This window comes from Dasypus novemcinctus, chromosome 5 (genome assembly GCF_030445035.2).
Source record: "Dasypus novemcinctus isolate mDasNov1 chromosome 5, mDasNov1.1.hap2, whole genome shotgun sequence".
Taxonomy (NCBI): Eukaryota; Metazoa; Chordata; class Mammalia; order Cingulata; family Dasypodidae; genus Dasypus; species Dasypus novemcinctus.
The window spans coordinates 109,955,996-109,979,697 of NC_080677.1; the positions used below are offsets into that span (position 1 = coordinate 109,955,996).

Here is a 23,702-nt window from a genome sequence, read left to right on the forward strand (position 1 = left end):
ACTAGATGCCAGTAGCACTCCCAGGAGTGAAAATCAAAAATTTCTCCAAACAGGGAAGCGGCTGTGGCTCAGTCAGTTGGGTTTCTGTCTACCATGTGGGAGGTCCTGGGTTCGCGTCCCAGGGCCTCCTTGTGAAGGCAGGCTCATGGGCACGCTGCGGAGAGCCACCCGGCCCGCCCGGCCCACAGACGCTGCAGAGTGCCGCCCGGCCCACAAGCGCCGCAGAGAGCCGACTCAGCAAGGTGGTGCAATAACAGAAAAAAGGGAGACATGCAAAAAAAACCACAGAAGAGCGAGCAGCAAATGGACACAGAGAGCAGACAGCAAGTCACAAGGGGGGAGGGGAAATAAAATAAATAAATACAGACACAGAAGAACACACAGTGAATGGACATAGAGAGCAGATAGCACGCAAAGAGCCACAAGGAGGGTGGGATAAAAAAAATTTTCCCCAAACAATGCCAAATGTCCCCTAAGAGGCAAAATTGTGCCTAATTGAGAACCCTTAAACCAAAGAATACACCAAAAAGAGGAACTTCTGGGTGTTAGAATTTATATGACTGTGTCATTGTCATTTTGCTTTCCTAAGAGTTTGTTTCTCCACATCTTGCTAGCCTGTAGTTTTTTCAGACTTTAAAATATTTGCAAATCTATAGAAATGAAATGGTAATGTTTTATTGTTTTTCTTCAGTTTCTAGTGATAAGAACATCTTCTTGTATGTCTGTTGGCCATTAGGGTTTCTCTTCTGGGAATTGTCCAGATCCTTTGCCAATGTTCCTATTTACTTGTTTGTTTTCCATATTGTTTTCTAAGAGTTCTTTATACATTTTGAGTACTAATACTTTGATGATATTTTTATCTGGGAAAATATCATCTTCGGTCTAAGCTTATCTTTTCACTTTGTTGCTATCTTTATTTCAAAGTAGTAAAATTTATCAGTCTTTTCCTTTGTGTTTTATAAATTTTGTGCTTTCTTTAATAATTCTGCCTTATCCAGGGTATAAAGATACTCTCATATTATTTAGAAATATAAAATTTTACTGTTCCCATTTAGATATTTAAAGCAACTTAAACTTACTGTGGTGTGAAATGGGGGGAAAAAATATATATATATTATTATTATTCCAACACTTATTTATTGAATAGTCTCTTTTCATTCCTGATTTGTTATGCCACCTCTGGTTTTAGACCTTGATATTTGGTAGAACAAACCCCATGATTTGTTCTTTTTAAAAATGTATTCTTTTTTCAAAATTGCCTTGCCTATTGTCTCTTTCTCCTTTCTAACTGAAACTCATTTATGGTCAGGTATCCATGAATGCTATCCCATGGAACTTAGTCTATGCCAATCAAAGTAATTCGATTCCATGGAGATTGGTTTGGGCATGGACATGTAGTCCAACTCTGTCCAATGATACCTAAGTGGAGTTGTACTGGGGCAGGGGTGGGATGGCATGAATAAGTTTTCCTCTCACTTAAAAAGGTACATAAGAATGAGACTTACCATTCCAATCTTCGTACAAAGTTGTGAGGAAATGTGATGCTTAGAGCTAAGTTAACCATCATGCCACTCTGAGAGGACAAGTTGGAGAAGAGCACCCTGAGAATGGAAAAACTGAAAAATGAAAAGCTCCTCATGATATCATTGTGCTCCTGAGTTAACCATGCTGTCATATGATATGAAATAATAAACCTCTTACTGTTTAGGCAACTTTAAATAGTATATTCTGTTACTTGAAGCCAAAAGCATTCTCAACTCCTATAATAATTTATGACCCTTTACTTTATTACATGAATTTTATGATAATTGTTCCATGTTCCATAATCATGATGGGATTTTAAAAATTGAGTTTGCATTGAAATTAAACATTAACTTTGGAAGAACTGATATCTTCATGATAATGAATATTCTAACTCATGAATAAGGCATATGTCTCCATTTATTCTAATCTTCTTTAAAGTAATTTTCTCCATAAAACCTTCCACATTTTATGTTAGATTTATTCCTAGGAACTTTATTGTTTATTGCTAAAAAGCATGATATATTTTGTTTACCATTAGTTTATGTGATAAATACTGAGGTTCAGTGTTGCAATTGATTTTTTTATGTTGATCTTATACCCAACAACATTCCTGAATTGTCTTTTTAGTTTATTCTGTTTGAGTTTGTTCATAGAAAATACATTATCCAAATAAAGAGAGTTTATCTATTTTTTTCTCCCTTACTGTCTAAAGGAGATGCTATCGATTCCATTGTGGAGGCAGGTGATCACTGGATCCAATTTCCAGTTTTGTGCCTCTGTCTTCCTGCATTGCTGTCCTCTCTGGTGAGGCTTGTACCAGGCAGAGTCCAGCGTTTTTAGCCTCTTTCATAAGCCAGCGTGTGTCTCTATGAGTGGGGACATACAGCTCATAGTTTTGAGCAGTTAACCTGGCACCAGTTCCCACCTCACCCCATACAGATCATGTTTAGTCTGTCATTTGGTGCAGAAACCAAAGTCCTGGCACTCTTTGTCTTCTTTCAGACCCGGAGTCTAGTAGGCCTATGTCTTCAATTCCGCTCTTGGCTTTGTATTTCTGGTCCTTGGAAAATTTTATATTTTGAACTGTCTGGGTCTTTTAAATTTTCTCTTTTATATTTTCATCACCATTGCTTTGTGTTTGGAGCTGAGCAAGTACCTCAGTGGTTAATGTGCAACACACTGCCTTAACCAGAAGTCATAATTCCAAATGTCTATTTTGTAAAGGATTATAGACCTACCTTTTTACCACTGCTGATACTACATGTAGGAATTGTCATCAAATACAAAGCAACTCAGAATTTTCACAATGTCTTTCAACTTCTTTTGCTTTATAAATGCTGTAGTTATGTCTGGGTCTTTCATATAGGTAATGAGGTAAATACTTTTTTCTATACCCAAGGAAACAAGACTTCCTGCTTAGCTTCAGCCCAGAATAACCAGTCTTGTTCATCCTGTGCCTGGCATAAAATAACCCTCAGTGAGAGTTTTTGAACTGAGCAAAATGAAACTCTAGGCCCTTGTCTGGTGTTTTTAACAGGATATTCCATGAGTTGAGGAGATACCTAATGAGTCTTCAGGTTCTGTTCAGTGCCATGACTTGAGGAAAAGAAAGAAAATGTAAGACAGGAATAAGAACAGAGTGACAGTTTGAAGTTCTTTTATGAATCCCAAAAAGAAAAAGATTGTTTTTTGAACTAATCCATTCCTGTGGATGTGAGACCCTTTTGACAGGGTCAGTGAAGTGTGACTCAGGTTGAGTCTCTGCCCTCTTAATGGCACTGATATAAATGGAGACACAGAGAGGGACACACACACACACAGAAAAAGGAAGCTGCCATATTGGATCCTGCTATGTGAGAAAAGACTCCAGATTCTCCTACAGCTGCAGAAGGGCAGAGAAGCCTTGAGAGACTGTGAGAGGAGGCCTGGAAAGAGACAAGCTCTATGCCTGGTTGCCCACAGCTGAGCTCTGGGAGATGGTAGAATCTGGAGGGAAGCTAGAAACCTCGGCAGAAATCTCCTGCCATTTTGTTTCACCACGTGGCGGCATGCCAGGATTACAAATAGCTGATTTAGACATCTGTGCTGATGCCCTGATTTGGATATTTCACGGTCTCAGAACTGTAAGCTTTTACCCTCAATAAAATTCCCATTGTACAAGCCAACGAATTTCTAGTACTTTGCATGGGCAGCCCTGTGGCAAACTAAGACAAACAGCAAAAATTAATTTTAAACAAAATGTATGGGGAAGGATTGCCATTGGTGTTTCATCTAGAAAGTGAATTTTGATTGAAGTTTAGAATTTAAAAAAAAAATACTACTCCCCTTATATAAACCAACTTAGTATGTAAATATAATCAAAAAACATTCATTAAAATTGCAAAACTTATTTATTAAAATATGTAAAACAGCCAGCTGCAGCAGTAGTGACTAAGAAATATAAAAATAAATTATTTTGGGAAGCAGACTTGGCCCAATGGATAGGGCGTCCGCCTACCACATGGGAGGTCCGCCATTCAAACCCCGGGCTTCCTTGACCCGTGTGGAGCTGGCCATGCGCAGTGCTGATGCGTGCAAGGAGTGCCCTGCCACGCAGGAGTGTCCCCTGCGTAGGGGAGCCCCACACGCAAGGAGTGCGCCCCATAAGGAGAGCTGCCCAGCGCGAAAGAAAGTGCAACCTGCCCAAGAATGGTGCCGCACACCCGGAGAGCTGACACAACAAGCTGACACAACAAAAAGAAACACAGATTCCTGGTGCCACTGATAAGGATAGAAGCGGTCACAGGAGAACACAGTGAATGGACACAGAGAGCAAACAACGGGGGGGGGGGGGGGGAAGGGGAGAGAAATAAATGAATAAATCTTTTAAAATAAATAAATAAATAATTTTGTTCAGCAAATATTTATTGAGTTCCTACTGTATGCCAGCACCATAAAGGAAGTATAGATTCAAGGACAGGTAATATAGATATTTGTGCAAATAAAAATCTAGTTAGGCCAATGAATCGCCAACCAAATAATCCAAACATGATTAGGTAAGTTCTTCAAAAGAATGTTAGCTCCATGAGGGCAGGAACCTCTCTGTTCCTCTAGGAATTCACTCGAATTCCTAGCATCTAGCAGAAGGCCTGATAGCATATTAGTCACTTGACAAATATTTAATCTTCCTTTGGCTTCTCCAATTCTCCTCCCACACAATATGACAAAGACCTAGCAGCTCGATGTGGCAGTTCAACCGACAAAGGCACTTTTCTCCTTAGGCACAGAAGGGCAAGAATTTCAAATATTTGTGATTTGTATTTGTCCTGGTCACACCAAATATTCTTTATTTGTCAATTATGCTTATCTGAGCTCTTTTGCCATTTAAAATTTCCAAAAGATAGATACTGTTTCTACTTCCCCAAACAGAATTGCAGTGGGCTTTGTAGGAGAAAAACAAGTGGAAGGAAGTCTGTGAAATGAAATCACGATTAGGCCATGGTACAAATGGCCCTTGAGCCTTGCTTGCAGCCTAGCCAGCACAGGAGGAAGGGTGAAATAATTAGCAAGTATTTACAGCTCTGCTGCTCATCTTTGTTCCCTCCCTTCACTGGCTCAGTCGGATTCTAGTCACTTTGTTTATTCTCTTGTGCTGTTTTTCTTTTTCACTTGGTCAAAAATAGAAAGACAAAAAAAGTTCCCTTGTACTTATTTCAGCTTTTCTACTTTTCCCGTCTGTGCCTGGTTTCCTCTTGTCATGATCCTTCCTTTTTCCTGCCACCTGCTTATTTCTCTGCTTTTCCTACCTTTCTCAATGATGGCTTTTCTTGTGTTCTGTAAACCTACTTTGGTAGGTTTGGAATCCATGATGGACAGATGGGCACAAGTGGAAACCTGGTCAAGGGCCTGAGGAATTTCCATTTCCAAGGCAAGCACAGGGCAGAGCTTCACATCGTTGGTTCTGGCTTGGGCTTGGCCCTGGGGATACTTATTGATAAAATTCAGAGTGGAACAGACATGACTTGCCTCATGCTGGAAGGGAAAGGTACATACCTGATATAACTACGACACTTTCTTCTGTCTTCTCATGCCTGTGTGCTTCAGGAAGGATAACTGCAGACCAGCAGTTATCTGATCCTGAAAACTGAGCAATTATAGAACCATCTGAGGTTTCCAGGTCTTCTCTAGGACAGGCCTGGAGATTTGATTGCATTACTTTTAGCATTTAACACTTAAGTGATGTTTGTGTGACAGACATTGTTCTGAGTGCTTTTAAATATTAACTCATTTACTTTTGTGCATCCAAAGACATTATCAAGAAAGAGAAAAGACCATCTACAGAATGGGAGAAAATATTTGGAAATCCTCTATCTGATAAGGGTTGAATATTCAGAATATGTAAAGAACTCCTACAACTCAACAAGAAAAGGACAAAAACCCAATTGAAAGATGGGCAAAGGATTTGAACTGACATTTCTCCAAAGAAGATATACAAATGACTAATAAGCATGAAAAGATGCTCAACATCATTAGTCATTAGAGAATACAAATCAAAACCATAATGACACACCTCTTCACACCCACTTAGGATGGCTATTATTTAAAAAAAAACACAACAGAAAATATCAAGTGCTGGTGAGAATACAGAGACGCTGGAACCCTTGTACATTGCCAGCGTGCGTGTAAAATTGTGTAGCCACTGTGGAAAACAGTTTGGTGGTTTCTCAGAAAGTTACACATAGAACGACCATAAGACCTGGTAATTCACTTCTAGGTATATACCCCAAATAATTCAAAACAGGATCTCAAACAGATACTTATATTATATGTAGATGTTCACAATAGCCAAAAGGTAAACACAACCCAGGTGTTCATCAATAGATGAATGGATACACAACAAAATGTCATATATGTAATCAATGGATATTATTAAACCATATAAAGGAATGAAGTTTTCATACATGCTGCAACATGGATGAATCTTGAAAATATTATGCTAAGTGAAATAAGCGAGACACAAAAGGACAGGTATTGTATGATTCCACTTATGTAAAATAGTAAGAAAAAGCAAATTCATGGAGATAGGAATTAAGTTAGAGGTTATCAGGGTCTGGGGCAGGGAGAATGGGAAGTTACTGCTTAATAGTACAGAATTTCTGGTTTTGGTGATAAAAAAGTTTTGGTAATGGATGGTGGTAATTGTAGCATAACATTGCAAATGTAATTAATGACTGAATTGTACACCTGAAAATGGTTAAATGGAGAATTTTAAAATATATGTTACTGCCAAAAATATATATGTAATCATTTAACCCTCACTACAACCCTGTGAGGTGTGAACTACTATTACCTGAATTTTAAGGATGAGGAAACTGAGGACCAGATAGGTTAAGATACCCAAGGTCACACAGCTAAAGAGTGGTAGAGCCAGGATCTGAACCCATATAGCCTGGCTCCTGATTCATGATTTAACCACTACCCTGTGCTGCTTCTCGGATGTATAACCTCCCAGGATTTCCTTTGGAAAATCATGCCTGATTTTACAAAATATGTTCCCTAAGGTGTAACACCCTCTTTTGGGTTCTGAGAAATATATCCCTCTGAAATTTCTGCACAGCTCTTGGGTTATCTACTGGCAGTCATGTGTGCACAGGCTCCATCCTGCGGAAGATGGTAGAATCCTACCTTCTTTCCCTCTGGGTATTGGGGCACAGGGAAACATTTTACATATGTACAAATTTTAAGAAATAAAATCTCAACATGTAGACGATGTTATCTTCCTTATCTGAAGTGCTCTACCCCTACATATGCAAGGACTTTATTCTGGGCTCTGTCACCAAGCAGGGTGAGTTTGCAGGGAGCCAGCCCCACATTCCCACCCAGGCCCTTGTAAACAGGGTCATGAATTTTTTAGATGGTTGGCTGGAGTTTGGAGTGCAATTCAGAGCTCTAGGACAGATCTTCCGGTGACAAACTGGACTGGAGAGACGCCCACGACCTTGGCCTCCTTACCTTGGAAGACCAGGCCGTGGCCCTGAACATCACGAGGCACTGTGCGTGTTGCTCGAATCCTCCGACATTCCCTGTCTTCCTCTGGCTGAGGCCCAAGTGGCTTCCTCTGGTAAGAGCTGGGTTTGCAGAGAAGAAAGGTTTACAGAAAGGAAGAATGAGCTTGGGTTTCTGCTGCCCACATTCTCAGACTTGAGTTGAGGGATCAGGCCTCATGTTGTGCAGGGGCCTCATGTTGTGTCTCTGCCTTCTTCCATACTTCCAGCTCACAATGCCCAAGGCCTCTGCCCTTTATCTCCAAAATGCTTGCCCTGGATCTTCCTCCCACAGGGTCCAGATTCTAAGCTGGCCAGAATTGCTAGAAAGTGAATTTCTGCTAGGATGTTAGCTGGTAATGACTGGCGTAAGGCCTCTATTCTATGTACTGTATTTGCATCTTAATGGGGATCCTAAAACTTCAAAGTAGTGAATATCTAAGAGGTAGAATGTAGGCTCTGACAAGAGAGAGATTGGGTGGGGGTGGGACTGGTATCTTTTAGATCTCCCCAAATTGGTACATGTGTCTATAGCCGACCCTCCAGTCAGCACTAGGTCTGCAGACATCCTCATGTCCAGAATAAGAACATTCACCTTGGAGCAAAAGCTAGCTCTCTCTGAGTTTATCCTTAGGATTCACCAAATCCTAAGACCCAGATCTGGGCATGCTAATGAGTTCAGTTTATTGGCCAGTGGAGTAGGGTCTTTTTTCAAATGGGCTATTTCCTCTGACATCACTGGGCAGCTCAGTGAAGCTCCAAGGTGGGTCTTTGCCAGGAAATCCTGACTTGAAGAGGAGGCTTGGCCTGCGGGGAAAAGGGCCTGTGTCCTGGCAGGCCGGGTGTGTCTGCTCCAGGCAGGCCTCTCACAGCAGCTGATTCTCTGGGTTAATGCACTTTTGACCCAATGGAAAAAAAAAAGATATAAACAACAGAACTGCAGCAGTCTCTGTTACTGGGTAGGACTTTTGAACTGGTGGGATGGTGACAGCCTAAACTTACCTACTCCATCAGAAGCTATCTTCCTTGCCCTCCCCTTCCAACACTTGTTCTTCCTCTTCCTCGGCCCCCCCACTCCACCAGCTTTCTTTCCTCCTCATCCTCCCCAATCCCCTTCTTATGCTAATTCTCATGAAGGCCAGCTGCCTAGTAAAACCTTTTGCTTCCAGAACCTTCTTTGTTATTCTTCCTTGATCCCCTTCTCAAAATATCCCTCTTTCTTTCCTCCTTCAATGCCAGACTGTTGGCATCTGTCTCCCTGTCTTGTACAGACTGCCATCTCTGGCTTACCACGGTTTTATAATTGCCTCTGGTTAAAATTTAAATAGATGGGTTTCAGCCCAAAAGAAAAATGTAAACAAGCCCTTTCTGCAGTCTTTCAGAACTGCTGACTTCCAGTGCTTTTGAATTCTGTGCTAGGAAATTCATTCAGCTCCTCCCTAACCAAGGAACTGAGAAACGCCACTGGCGCTTTCATAGCTGTGAGAGCCACTTTGAATCCATTGAGAAGCTTTTAGGTGATCTGTACTTTTCCTTTTAACTCAATTAAGCTATCAGGATCCAGTTCCCATTATAGCGTGTTTGTCTGGTATATTGGGGTGAGAGAATATTTTAGTAATCTTCATAGACTGGCTTTCTAAATAGGAAGGAAGTGAAAGGATCTGTCATTTCCCTGCTGGAATTTTTTCTTGGGGGAGGATGGGATTGTACCTGCTGCCCCAGCTTTTTCGGTTGGTGAGGCTATTTTGGGTGTCATGAGAATGAGACCGTTCCTGGCCAGACAGAAGGAAGAGGGCAAGCAGGTTTGAGCCCATGCACCCAGGCATATATCCCCTTTTGCTTTGTTTCCTCAAAAGTAAGCAGACTTTTTTTCAGAATCTTGATTTAGAATATTGATTTCCTATAATTTTCTGTTTTGTGTACCTTGTGATCTGATGTCAGAATGGATTTAGCAATAATTTGGGATGTTTTAGTGAAGGATTTGATTGTTTCCTGCCTTCTCCTACTCAAAAACTTTCAGTAACTCTCCATCTCATGTAGGATACAGTTCATACTCCTATTCAAAGCCTTCCATGATTTGGCCTCAGCTCACCTTCACCTTCCATTGTTCCAACCACGCCTTGAACTTACTCAAACTTTTCCATCTAGCTCCTGTAATACTTTCCCTTACTCTGCGGTGTCCAAACACCTGCTGACTTCTCTTTTCTCTTCAGCATCTTCTCAGAATATCTCCTCAGTATTCTGTGAAAACTTTCTTAGCCTCCTGCACGATCAGAATCAACCACTCCTTCCTGTAGTTTTCAAGCAGCGCATGACAATCCCCTTCATTGTAGCACTTATTTCCGTGTCTAATATGTCTTTAATTATGTGTCAGCTTCCTACACTAAATATATCCTTGATTGGTGGATGGTTGATGGTTTATTATATCCCCTCACATTGTCCAGCCTTGTGCAGGCCTCATCATAAGTACTCAATAAATATTCAATCTTGGGAAGAAGATGTGGCTCAAGTGATAAAGCCTTCGTCTACCATATGGGAGGACCCAGATTCAATCCCTGGGGCCTCCTGGTGAAAAAGAAGAGAAAGCATACCAGTGGAGCAAACCAGTGCCTGCATAGCAAACTGAGTGCCCATCTGAGTGCCCAAATGGTGAGCCAGTGCCCATGTGGTGAGCCGAGTGCCTATGCAGCAAGCAGAGGGCCCACACGATGAGCCAGTGCCCCCGCAAGTGAGTCATGCAGCAAGATGATGATGCAACAAAAGAGAGACAAAGGGAAGAGTCAAGGTGAAGCACAGCAGAGACAGGAACTGAAGTGGTACAATTGACAGGAAAGCTCTCTCTATATCAGAGGTCCCCAAGATTGAATCCTGGTGAATCCTAGAGGAGAAAGATGAGAAGAAAAAATAAAAAGAGAAATAGATACAGAAGATCATGCAGCAATTAGACACAGACAGCACAAAGAGCAGGGAGGGGGAAAAAAGGGGGAGGGGGGAGAAAAAATATTCAATCTTTATTTTTCGACCTCTGAAAATTTGATGTCAATAATTTTTTAAATAGCTCTTGGGAGGAATCGGGTGGAGGGAAGAAGGATTTTAGAGTCAGACAGACATGGTTTCAAATCTAAGCTCTTCTGAGTATTAGTACTAGGATTGTTGCATCATTCTTAACTGTTCTGAGCTTTGGTTTCTTCATCTATAAAATGAAGATAAGTAATCTTTTGTGTTTTTTTGTGAGAATTAAAATGAGATCATACAAGGTAAGCACCTAATAGTTCTGTCTCATCCTTACCCTACACTGATGAAACATTTTACTCTGGGGCATGAATATTATTATTTTAATAGGTATGCTCCATATTTTCCCATTACTAATTGAACCTTCTTGATAAAACAGTTTCTTCTCATTTGTACTTTGCAAGTTTTTCAAAGGCTTATCTTATAAGCAGGATTGGACTTATCTGTTGGTCACTAGAAAAAAATCCCAGTGGTGAGCATGATGACAATGCAGCTGCTCTGTTGCTGATGTTACATTCATATGTGGACAGTAGCCCTTACACTACCACTCTAGACTCTTCGTGTCCAATGTTAACTTTAAAAGGATAAGAGATACCCATTAGGAACCCTCCTCTTTCCCTCTCCACAACAGTTAACTTTTCCACTGATGGGAGGAGAGCAATGGAATCCTTTCAAACATTCAACATTTGTTGAATTCCAATAGTACATCAGATACTGGGAATAAAAGATGAATCAGCCAAGGTCCATGCCTTTAAAAGTTTTCAGTCTAATGGGCTTGAGAGATGTAAGCATCTAACTTAACTAGGATTGTAGGGGTAGAAAGGATGGGGCAGTCAGAGTATCAGAAAAGGCTTCAGAGAGAGAGAGGTGATACTTGAGCTGAGTCTTAAAATCGTTTGTTTTTTTTTTAATTGTCAGCAGACAACAGGAAACAAAGCACTTCAGACAGAGGAATCCCAACTCTTGTTTCTTTCCCTCTTATCACTAGAGGCAGCCTGAAGCATCCTCCACTATCATCTCTAACCTATATAGTCTTCTCCTTGGTCCGGGTGACGTTAGTGCTTCCTTGGAAGCAGCAACAATGTTAGTGCCGGTTTGGATTAGAGAGCTGCCATGAGAAGATCTGCTGCTGCTTCTATTGCCAGGGCCAGAAAACAGCTGGAGTGGTTTGAACTCCCTGGGGGAGCATGGAAGAACTGAGGTTGCCCCGCGTGCACACCTGAGAGTGTGTATGAGTGAATATGAGGTTAAGAGTGGATGGGTGGGTGTCCATTTGGATGGGTCTCTAGATGTTCAATATGCCCTTGTCAACATAAAAAACAGAAGTGGGTATTCAGGAATCAAAGTGGCAGCTCAGGATCTCACAAACTGAAAGACTGCTTGGAAAAAGGGGAGGATGCAACAACCTCCACGAAAACAGAATGAAAGAGAGGAGGAGGTTATATCAGAAGAGGAAAAATGCCAATGTCCTGCTGAAGAGCCACAAATGCCACAGAATAAAAATAAAATGTGACTCTTATTTTACCTAGCAAATGATATTACAATATTTCCTTCTTCACAACATTATTAAAATTCTGAAATAATATTTAGTGTGGCAAACATGGGAAACATAAAAAAACACAAACAAATTGCTAACATTTTAAAAGTTAGATATTTGCTATCTTGCATAATTTATTTGAATCAGTGATCAATTCAACTTTGCCGTCTTTGGCCACATAAAAGATTTTTCTTCAGCACTTAAAAACTATTAAAAACAAGTTCTGAAATGGACTTACTGAAGAACACTTAAAAGGTCATATTTTTAATACAAATTCAGAAATTTTACTAAAGATAACTCTAGTAATGAAATGATTGGCAATGTCACAGCAAAAAAATATAGATCCCAGGGATGTTATTAATTTTTTTCATTACCAGTTCATGTAGAAATATTAGTACCTTTTACCAAAAAGAAATAAAAAGTTAGTTTCCCTTTTCTTTTTTTAGGAAGACCCAGGGATTGAACCCAGGAACTAGTACATGGGAAGCAGGTGCTCAACCACTGAGCTACAACTGATGCCCCAGTAATTTCCCTTTTGATTACATTCCTTGTAACTACACAAATATAAAATTTATAGGATTGAATTTAGGTAAGAGTTTTTTAAAAATAAAAGTTAATATAACACTGGAATAAGCTTGACATCCAAGATTCATAGGAGTCTTTTAAATCTATTACCTTTATAAATACAGTCATAGGGATTGGCTTTCCATCACCTTGCTAGAATTATAATGACTTCAAATGATTAATTGATTTGCCAATCTGACAAATAGTGAGAAATATATTGACTTTTTGGGAGTGAAATAAGGAAGTTCTGTGTGCTTTGGTTTAAATGCAAAACAGTACTTCCCAATTAAATAAATTATTGGTATATATGCCAGTTCATTGGGAAGGGTAACCAGCAAGTGGCCTTTGGGTAGAGAGGAACTGACTAGGGAAAGCAGAGCAGCTGATGGAGAAGGGGAACAAGTAAGTATGATACTCACCTTCTTATGCATATAGAGGTCTCAGCAAATAATTGTTGAAGGAAGGAATGAATGAAATGAATGAATGTACAAAGTACATTCAAGTACAAAGTGTCCTAAATGCCTAATTCAATATGATGTTTACATTTTGCTTCACAACAGGGTTATAACATACTTCTTCTATGACACCTGTCTTGGTGATATAGAAAGATAAAAAAATTTTCAGAAATTGTGAGGCCTTTAAAAAAGAAAACATCTAAAAAATTTTTAGAGGAAATGGAAATATATGTGAAACTAATTTTTTATTACTTCTTTTATAAATCTAAATTGTTTTAACTTTAGGAACATAAAAATGCATTAGATTTAAAACGTTTCACTTGCTAAATTATTAAATATTTGAAATTATAATTTATTCAAATAATACAAATTTACTAATTGAAATTGATTTTTCTTTTTAAAACTAATTACCAATGCAGCTACAAGCTGCTGAACTTTAAGAGATTAAATACCATTTGTCTTTTTCCAATTCACAGGAAACCAGCAACAATTTAGGAAGAGAAGAAACTATAAACATCACAGTAAAAACAAACAAAACCAAAAAGTTATATATTCTTATATTCCCACAGCTCTTGATAAAGCATTCATTTTCAGAAAAGATGTGGAAAGAAGCATTTATTCTCAGAAAATCTAAGGGGCAGGGGAGAGGAGAGGGGAGAAAAACCAAACCAAACAAAACCAAAAAACCAAACTAATTGACTGCAACTTTTTTTTCAAGCATCTTAATTGTGTTTGAGTGAATGCACCAGGTTTGCCATTTTCCCCTTTACTGGGCTTCTTCCACTGGACATATTTCTTGGGTTAGAACTACTTGAGGATCTCGAGCCCCACTCCAGATGAGCCACATAAACTTCCTACACCAGCTTCTGTTCTGGGAAGTTTATCCTACATGATAGTGGTCTCAAGGAACAAGAAAGAAAGAAGGTGATGGGTTAACTGAGGGAAGCTAAATTGTTTTACATTATAAATCTATTGATCCTGCCTTCAATGGGTACCAGGTCATTCTTAATTCCTACTCTTCTGTACTAAAGAACTTAGTATTAATTCCCCTGGAGATCCAAGGAACTTTGCTCTTTGCACAAAATATACCTCTTTCAAAGAGATTTTCCCTCCTCGGAGAAATGCTGTTGTGTCAGGCTGCACTGCCCTTGAACCAGACAGCTTTCTCTGCTTGTCTTTATTTGTCTAAATAAAGCTAACCTACATTTACTATCTAATTCATTCGGATGCTTGCTGGTGCTATTTAAAGCATCCCTCAAGGCCCAGTGGAAAACAAGATGCATTATCTCCAGCAGGGAACCTTTAGGTTTGTTGGTCATTTGAGGAGTTCAAGAATCTGAAGAATCCATTCCGTCTTCACTGGTTCGGAGGTGAAGGACAAAGGTACTTGGTGTTTTTCATTCCAGGCAGTCTTCTCTGACTTGCTGGAATCAGCTGATAGACCAAAAATGGTAGCTAGAAAATCTTTCCCTCTTTCTGACATTCTTGTTGTCTCCAGGCTTCATGAAATCCAGTTCTGAAAATTAAATGCTCAACAGAATGTATTTTTCATTCTGGGTTCTGATGATTAGTTACTCCACTGTGAGTTTACTTTTCCCTCTCAGGGAATAAATGTGGATGTTCAAAAGGAGCTGTCACCTCAGATTTTGGCTTGTTACCACTTCCCTTTTCTCTGCCTCCACCAGACATTTTGTTAGAGTCCAAATACTTCTACTTTCCAGAGAGGAAAAGGAAACACTAAACAGGAAACGGAACAAAACATTGGGATTGTAAATAGCATTCCACTGTGAAATTATATATGACTGAGACTTCAGAGAGATTTCAGGTCTGTTGTTGGTGTTTTCAGATCTGCCATTTATGGCAGTCTATTGGGCTGCTTTGTGGGAGGGAGAGCTGGTGGTGGTACAATGGGATTGTTTTAACCATTAGTGTCCTGCTGTTACATTTAAGCACACGCTTATTATCACCATCCACTAGGTTCAGCCACAATTCTATGACGTCCATTGCAGTGAGTGAGTCAGAAGCCACAACGGTAGCAGGTCTATTCCTTCTCGCTGTCACCTAGGAAACCAATGCATCACATTCACAGGAAATGCAGGCCCCAATGGGGAGTGTGCCCAGATTGGGTTATAAAGCCAGCAATGAGTTTTTCAGAGGTCAAATAATAATGCATAGAATCTTGGCCTAGGGTGGTAGGTAGCCCCAGCCTTAGATCCAGGCATAGATCCAGGGGTATCAGGCAGAAATATCAGGAGAAATTAATCAGCTAAAAGCATGTAAGTTGTTTCCTTTATCAGAAACTGATCAAAGGCCAGGGATGGGAGAGATGGTTTGATTCCCCCAGACATAAATAGTATTTATTTGCCCATGGGCTGAGGGTAATTTTTTGGTATTTTTGGACAGTGTGTGAAATGAGATGAGGAGACTGACAGTACATCAAACCAGGCTTTCTAAGCTGATGAAATGTATAACCCCTTTAACATGATAACTGTCTTTTGGGTTAAAAAGTAATGGAGAGAAGGAAAAAAAGAAAAAAAAGTAAAGGAGAGGTAAAAGTAGAGAATGGAAAGCTGAGAGTTAATCTGTGGAGAATTGGTTAAAAGGTAAATCTTTGGAAATGGTGAGAGCACATAGTGGTGTTACAACTAGCAGAGTTATTATATGGGTATGACAGTAGTGAAAGGGTAAGTCTAAAGACATACATATTACTAGAAGGAAAGCTAAAATATGTAACATGGGACTATATAACATAGTGAAATCTCATGTAAAATATGAATATGGGAGATATTGCCTATATAAGACTGTTTTTACAAAATATAATTACAACTAAACTAGAGAGAAGGAAACAAAATAGCACGGGAGCACAGGGAGATTGAGAGGTGATGAGTTATTGTTGTTTATCATTATTATTATTACTGGAATAATGAAAATGCTCCAAAAATGATTGAAGTGATGAATATACACCTATGTGATTATACCACATACCACCGATTGTACACTTTAGATGGATTTATGCTTTATTAATATATATCAATAAAATTGATTTGTTAAAAAAAAAAATGGAGATTTCCTGCTGAGAAAACCATACCCTGGTTCCCCTCACTTTCTGTTTCTTTGATTTTTTTTTTCTTGCCTGTGCCTTATTTTCTTCCTCCTTGAGCATTACAATACAGTGTAATCCATTGACTTTAGTGTATATATACAATTTCCCACACAGTATCCAGTTATCTCTGGCTATAATCTTAGTACAGTTGAGAAAAACTATCTATATAGTTTCATGTTGTTCAATGAGCTTAATGTTTCTAGGCAGATTCACATACCCATACTGCTTTGGGTAAGAGATTCTACATAAAAGTACAATGTAAGCCCTCTCAGAACTCTATTTTAGACTCAAAGAATGTTAAAATGGGAAGAAACTCAGAAATCATCTGGCCCAACCATCTCATTTTCCACATGAAAAATAAGTGTTAGCAGGTGAAGTGATTTCTCCAAGGTCACAAAGCCAATGAGCATATATGTGGTAAACAGGGATCAGGCAAGAGGCGGGAAGCTTAGTGATGTGCTCAAGAGAAGTCATCAGGTGATATGATCACCTTAAATGCTGTTAAAATATTAAGCTACATTAATTGAAGTATGGCGTCCTAACTAAGAGGTACAATTGGTCCCCTCCATCATGGAATGGATAGTGTGTGCCTAGTATGGTGTCCTATCCTAAACAGCCATTTAAAGAGGAATGGTGACAAGACTGTGCCCAGAGGAGAATAAAGATGCTGCTAAGAGTTCTAGTAACTATAACCTAATGAAGAACAATTGAAAAACATTAAACTATTTAGCCAGGAGACCAGAGGATTTGTCAGGGGAGGGGATATTGTCAAATAATTGAAGGGTTTTCTTCAAGAGGGGTCAGACTTATTTTGTGTGACTGCAAAGGATAGTCACAAATTGGTACAAGTTAATGGGTGATGGACTTTAGCTTCATCTAAGTAATTTTCTAATAATTCTAGCTGATTGCAATATATCAAACTGACTGGTAAAGCAGTGCCTTCATTTTTCATCTCTGAAAGTGTCCAAGTACTCATTTATTCATCAAAAGACATTGAGTGCCTGCCACATGCCAATCAATGTGCTAAACACTAAAGGTACAAAGATGAATAAGACACAGTCACTTTCTGCAAGAAAAATCATAGTTCAGTGGAGGGAGTAGGATCACTTATATGCAAAGACAGAAAGACCAGCAATCTAGAATGTCATGGAAGATATATATACTGTGTTAGAAATACTAGCTGCTGGGGCAGCAGACTTGGCCCAGTGGTTAGGGCGTCCGTCTACCACATGGGAGGTCCGCGGTTCAAACCCCGGGCCTCCTTGACCCGTGTGGAGCTGGCCCATGCGCAGTGCAGATGCGTGCAAGGAGTGCGGTGCCACGCAGGGGTGTCCCCCACGTAGAGAAGCCCCACGCGCAAGGAGTAGCGCCCCATAAGGAGAGCCACCCAGCATGAAAGGAAGTCCAGCCTGCCCAAGAATTGTGCTGAACACACAGAGAGCTGACACAACAAGATGATGCAACAAAAAGAAACACAGATTCCTGTGCCGCTGACAACAACAGAAGCAGACAAAGAAGGTGCAGCAAATAGACACAGACAACTGGATAGACACAGACAACTGGGGTGGAGGGGGAAAAGGGGAGAAAAATAAATAAATAAATCTTTAAAAAAAAAAAAAGAAATACTAGCTGCTGTTAAAATAAAATCTAAAAATGTCTCATGGCTCAAACATAACAGGAAATTTGTTTCTCACTCATAGGACATCCAAAATGGGTGTTCCTGATGGGTAGGTGGCTTTATCTTCCAATTGGTAATTCAAGAAACCAGGGTCTTCCATCTTGTGATTCTACCTTCTTCAACATGAGGTTTACTGTGTCCTACAATGCATGAACATCCTGCTGGCAGTCAGGGAAAGAACATGTAGGATTATGTGACTAGGATTATGTGGGCTAGACCTACAAGTAGTACACATAAGTTCTGCTCACATTCCATTGACTAGAATTCAGTTGCATGGCTACACTCAAGAAAGACTAAAAATAATGCAGTCTGTGTGCCCAAGAATAAGGGGAAACAGGTTTGATGACTATCAAAACTTTGCTATATGATCCAACTCTGAGATTCTTTGATGGTGGAGGCAGAACAGAGACAAGAATCTTTCTATTTTCTTATCTAATTGCAAAGCCTAATGTCAATGTAATTATGTCCCATGTTTACATTAAAGGTCTTCATATTGAAAGTGTCCTATTAAAAACATTGGGGAGTGCATGTACGTGGGGGCATTATTGAGACATTTGAATTGTCCTGCATGACATTGCAGTGATGGATACAGGTCATTGTACATTTTGCCAAAACCTATAAAATTGTGTGGGGCAAAGTGTAAACTATAAACTATAGTCCTTGGCTAGTACAGTGTTTCAATATGTGTTCATCTATTGTAACAAATATACCACATTAATGAAAGATGTTACTATGGGAAAATGTGGGAGGGGCAGGGAGTAGGATATATGGGGATTCCTTATATTTTTGATGTAATATTTATGTAATCTAAAGCTTAACAATAAAAAAATAATAAAAAACAAATTAAGTAAAAATAAGCAAGGTAGAGAACAAAGTATATAGTATGCCACTTTTGTATATGAAAAGAGGAAGAATAATGATGTTTAATTTGTACTTGCTTGCTATGCATGTATAAAGAAACATTGAAAGGATACACAAGAAATCATAGGGAGGGGAAAGAAGATGGATGGAGATTTCAGTGGGAGCAAGACTTCTTTATGCATGCATTTATACATATATATATATATTTTTAATTTATATTTTGTTTCATGTTGTGACACCTACTAAGAATTAACTGTAAAAGATTTTTTTCCTATTGGAGAAGAGTTTTTCACTGATCCCCTTTTGTTTCAATTGAAGATGAGAAAACGATTGTTAGGGAAGGTAAGCAGGGCAGGATTTATAAGCCTAAAACAAAAAAATAGTGATAGATATGGTGTCTTTCCTATTATAATGAGCCTGTACTGGATTCGTTAGATTTTTAAAAAGAATGTGAAAGAGTAATAATGCAACTGCTTGCTGTTGTGTGGAAGCACCCAAAAGTGTCAGAGTACTTTTGTATTTACTTTCTTTGTATTTTATAACATCCTCATTAACTATGATAAGAAAGGTTTAAATTAATTTCTTGTTTTGTAAGATACTGTTAGAGCCAAGAATTGGAGTTCAATTGTCTTTAAATTCATGTCAGATTTGCACGCCAAGCCTCTTGATTTCTGGGTACCATCAGCATTGGAACTATGTAACACAAATCGCTTATGCTAATTCTCATTTTCATAAGTGTTTTCTCATTAACTATTCCCAACAGCCATGTGAATTAATTGGGATTGGGATTATCTCAACTTTAGAGAGGAAAAAAGCAATGCTGTCCTCTACAAATAAGCTTAAAGGCTAATGAAAAATTGGGGAATGAGGAGCTATTACAAATCAATAATTAAAAGGCCACTATCTCAATAGAAAAACTGGCAAAAGACACAAAGTGAAAATCATAAAAGATTTTGATAACAGAGAAATAAACATTTAAAAATACATCTTTTCTCCTCAAAATGAAAGTGAAAAGAATAATAGTATATAGTATTGACAAAGGTATGTGGAAATAGAAACACTGATTTTTCTTTTTTTTGGTAGGGATATAGTTGGCAAAACCTTTCAAGAAATAAGTTTGATAACATATTAAAACCTTAAACATGTAGATAAAATTATAACCTAGAAAATTCATTCTAATGATTTATCCTATCAAAATATTCAGAGAAACATAAAAAGATTTATAACAATATTAATCTCAGCATGCATAAGCATCCAGAGAAAAGGGGGTCAAAGGACATAGTTAAGAACTGGAGTACCAAGTTGCCATTACAGAAGCATGATAAAGAATTAGTTGAAAGCTAAGGAAAACTCCACTACCTACTGTAACTAAAAAAGCATGATATGGGGGGAGCAGATGTGGCTCAAGCAGTTGAGCACCCACTTCCCACATGGGAGGACCCAGGTTCGGTTTCCAGTGCCTCCCAAAGAAAAAACAGACAATGAACAAAAAACAATGAGCAGACAATGAGCACAAAACAATGAGCAGACAAAGAGCACAAACAACAAGCAAAACCAACGAGCAAACAAACGAGGGAACATCTTGGGGTGGGGGAGAGCATGACACAAAACTATACACAGAAGTTTGTTACAAACAGATGAATTCTGAAAGACTGTTAGTAAGACAAAGCTGGCTAAGAGTGATTTAATCTTAGAAAAAGATGCATTTCCACCAAAAAGGGGTAGAATAGTCCTTCAAAACTTTAAAACTATGCAGAATTCTCTCTTGCTGATATCAATTCTATTGGGCCTCTTTATCCAAAATATATCTGTTCATATATATTGAAATATAGGTACTCACCACTCCTTGAGCAATCAAAATTATAAGAATGCCTCAGGAACTACCATTAGGGAATTTAATGTTGTGTAGACCTAATAGGTCTTAAATCTATGGAACCATCACTAGAATTCAGTAAGGTTTTACAATGAGATTTTTTCACCACACCTGGCTTTTAAATGCTTGAACACAATTTTAGCCCTCCCCAAAATTGATATTTGGATTATAAGCATTCAGAGTTGTTGCCAATTCTCTAATCATACATTTCATTTTTTCCCCATCTGTTGATTACCTTTTCTAATTTCTTGCTGATTGCTGTTCATCACAAAGATCACAAAGACTCAGCTAGCATTTTTCACATGTTTTGAGTCTTTATCTTTCAGGATCACTCCTATTGACTAATGACCCATTTCTTACCCACATGCAATATTGGTGATTTTTCTCACGATGTTCAATTTGTCATCTTCATTATTTTCATCATAATCGTAATTCTCTTCTAAATACCACATTCAGCATTCTCATTTTCTCAATTATCAGACATGCTGGGGTTAATAATGTTGTAAAATACCCAAAATTAAATACAGCAAACCTGTTGTTAACAGAAGACCAATATTGTTCATATCAATGAAAGTTCATAGGAAGCCAAGCTGCCAAAGAACTACTGCTTTTACCACAGCCTTGGTACCACTGTAGTGGTATGTGAAGTACATTTGAGACAATAATTAACAAATTATATATAAATATGTAATCAACTAAAATTATTTTTAGACAGCTCTGTTGATTTCCATTGTATTAATGAGGCTGAGGTCATAGGTTTGATCTCTGTGTGGGTTATTTAGCACACAGAGAAAATCTGTGTCGCCCCAGGTACTCTCCAACCACATCAGCCATATCACAAGGACATGCTCTTCAGGAGGTCTAGATACCATGTGCAGCGGTGCAGTCATGTCATTTCAGTATAGTCCACATGGGGCAAAGCACTTACCAACCTGTGTAACAATGTGTGACTTTGGAATCTTTAAACTCAAAACCTCAGTCTTAGTCATACGTTTAGATTTTTTAAAAAAGAAAAGTATAAGCACAGGTTGGATCACAATGTTCTCCGAATGAATAGTACTAAAGAAAGTCAAAACAGGCTCATTTTTCTAATTGCTAGGATCATTAGAAAAATAGAGGGTGGTACCTGATTTACCTCCACTCCCTGGGACCTGGTGACAATTAATTCTTATTTTAAGATTTGGTGAGGAGCAGGTCAATGTCATGAAAGAATAGTACACATTTCTCTAGGTACAGAAAGCTATACAGATTTACAGCTCAGTTTCTGACCTCAGATGCAATTTTCTCCGTTTTCAGGATCTACTCCTTCCTCCAACACCAGAGCTGCAGGCAGTTTTCTAAATAACACCATGTCCCTGCCATTCTAGCTCCCATTTTAACGTTTCAGTAGGGCTCCTTTGAGGTCTGCCCCTCTACCGCCTCCCCTCTCCTGGGCTCAACTTTGTTCGTCTGAGTCAGCCCCTGAGTCACCTCACTCATTAGTGGAACTTGGAATGCCTTCCCAGCCTCTGGATCTCTTATCTCCCTTTTTGTATCTGGTTTCCTGACAGCTTTAGGTCTGTGGGCAAACTTAAAGCTAGAGGCTGGACTGCCACTAGAGTGGTCTGATCTTAAACAGGTTGGCAGATAGCAAGTAGAATTAAAATAATAATATAATAACAATAACAATAATAATAATGCTACACAGCTGTCTCAGAAGCACTTTAATGGCCAGATTGGGATTTTTGCCTGTGTCAGCTCATAGAATTGTTGCATAGGGGTCCTTGATTCCTGGTGTTTCTTCTTTCTCTTCCTGGTCTCCTTTCTCTCCTCACCATTCCCCCTCCATGTGGTACAAGGTGAAAGCTTATGTATGCCACTCTCTGTGGAAAGACAGAGGAGGTAGAAGATCAATGCTCTTACACTGGTGAACATTCTGCTACAGTCTTTGCAGATTTGTTGTCATCATTTCCAGTCATTTGATTTTACATCCTCAATGCTTACCCTTTTGTGAGAAATGAGATGAAAGAACAGAAGAGAGGAAGTTTTAAGCCTCTTTGATGCCTCTTGAGTATATAAAGAAGTCCAGTGAAATTAATAAGAAACCCTAAATTCCCTATAGAAAACATCAGTAAAAAAACAGTTATTAATTCATTAATCTTATTTAAAACCCTTTGAAAGTGGTTGTAATTTGCTCAGCTGTATAGTGACTTGTTTCATTAAGTCAGATGATTTAGTGGTTTTTTGTTTGTTTTGTTTGTTTTTTGAAGTATAGGGGCCAGGGATTGAAACTGGAACTTCATAAACGGAAAGCCAGCGCTCAACCACTGAGCCACATCAACAACCCTGAATTGGTTTTGGGAGCAGGCACTCAACCACTTGAGCCACATCCACTCCCCATATGATTTAGTTTTGAAAGGGACCCCATTCTGTTTACCAGTTCATTGAATCAGTGGGCATTCACCTAGCACCTACAATGAGCAAAACCTGAGCCAGGTCTTCTACAGCTGTGCTTCCCAAGCATCACAGTACATGCATGTCTTCAGTAACTTGCTGAAATACAGATTCTGGTTCAGGAGGCCTGGGGTGGAGATTGAGGGTATGCATTTCTGTAAATTCTACAGGGATGCCCATGCTGCTGGCCCCATGGACTACACTTTGAGTAGCAAGCCGTAGAGCACTATGCATGAGCCAAAAAAAAAGGCTTGATAGTCCCTGAGGAACATCAGGGGACCCACCAGTTCCAAATGCTGCCCTCCACATTCCTTCTCCTCAGTTGCTGATAATCCTTCATCCATGAGGGCTGGACATCCAGTGCTGACCTATTCTCCCAAATGCTTTTGGTTTTCTCTTGTGTTGAGTACCAGTGAAGCATGGTAAAATTGCAACATTAAAGTTTGGGATTAGAGTAAGAAAAAAAGACCCATATAGTTTCAGCCTCAGCCATGAGGTGTAGTCTAGGCCATCTTACACATTTCAGGCACAGCTGTTAATCACAGTAAAGTATTTCTTTGATTGCTATGGAGATTTTCTTTCATGATCTCGTAGTTCATGTCCTTTGCCAATTTTTCTCTCAGGTTGTTTGCCTTCTAA

At 39.1% G+C, this 23,702-nt stretch overlaps 1 protein-coding gene and 1 long non-coding RNA gene across 4 annotated transcripts in view; one reads left to right on the top strand and one right to left on the bottom strand.

The window, feature by feature from the left end:
• MKLN1 (muskelin 1) overlaps nt 1-23,702 on the top strand; it is a 453,286-nt gene that overhangs the window by 91,934 nt on the left and 337,650 nt on the right. The gene's annotated exons all lie outside the window — the stretch shown is intronic.
• LOC101421016 (uncharacterized) overlaps nt 22,319-23,702 on the bottom strand; it is an 83,499-nt gene continuing 82,115 nt past the window's right edge. Inside the window, exon 3 of the long non-coding RNA XR_188561.5 lies at nt 22,319-22,492. This is a non-coding gene — a long non-coding RNA (uncharacterized lncRNA). The remainder of the gene's footprint in view (nt 22,493-23,702) is intronic.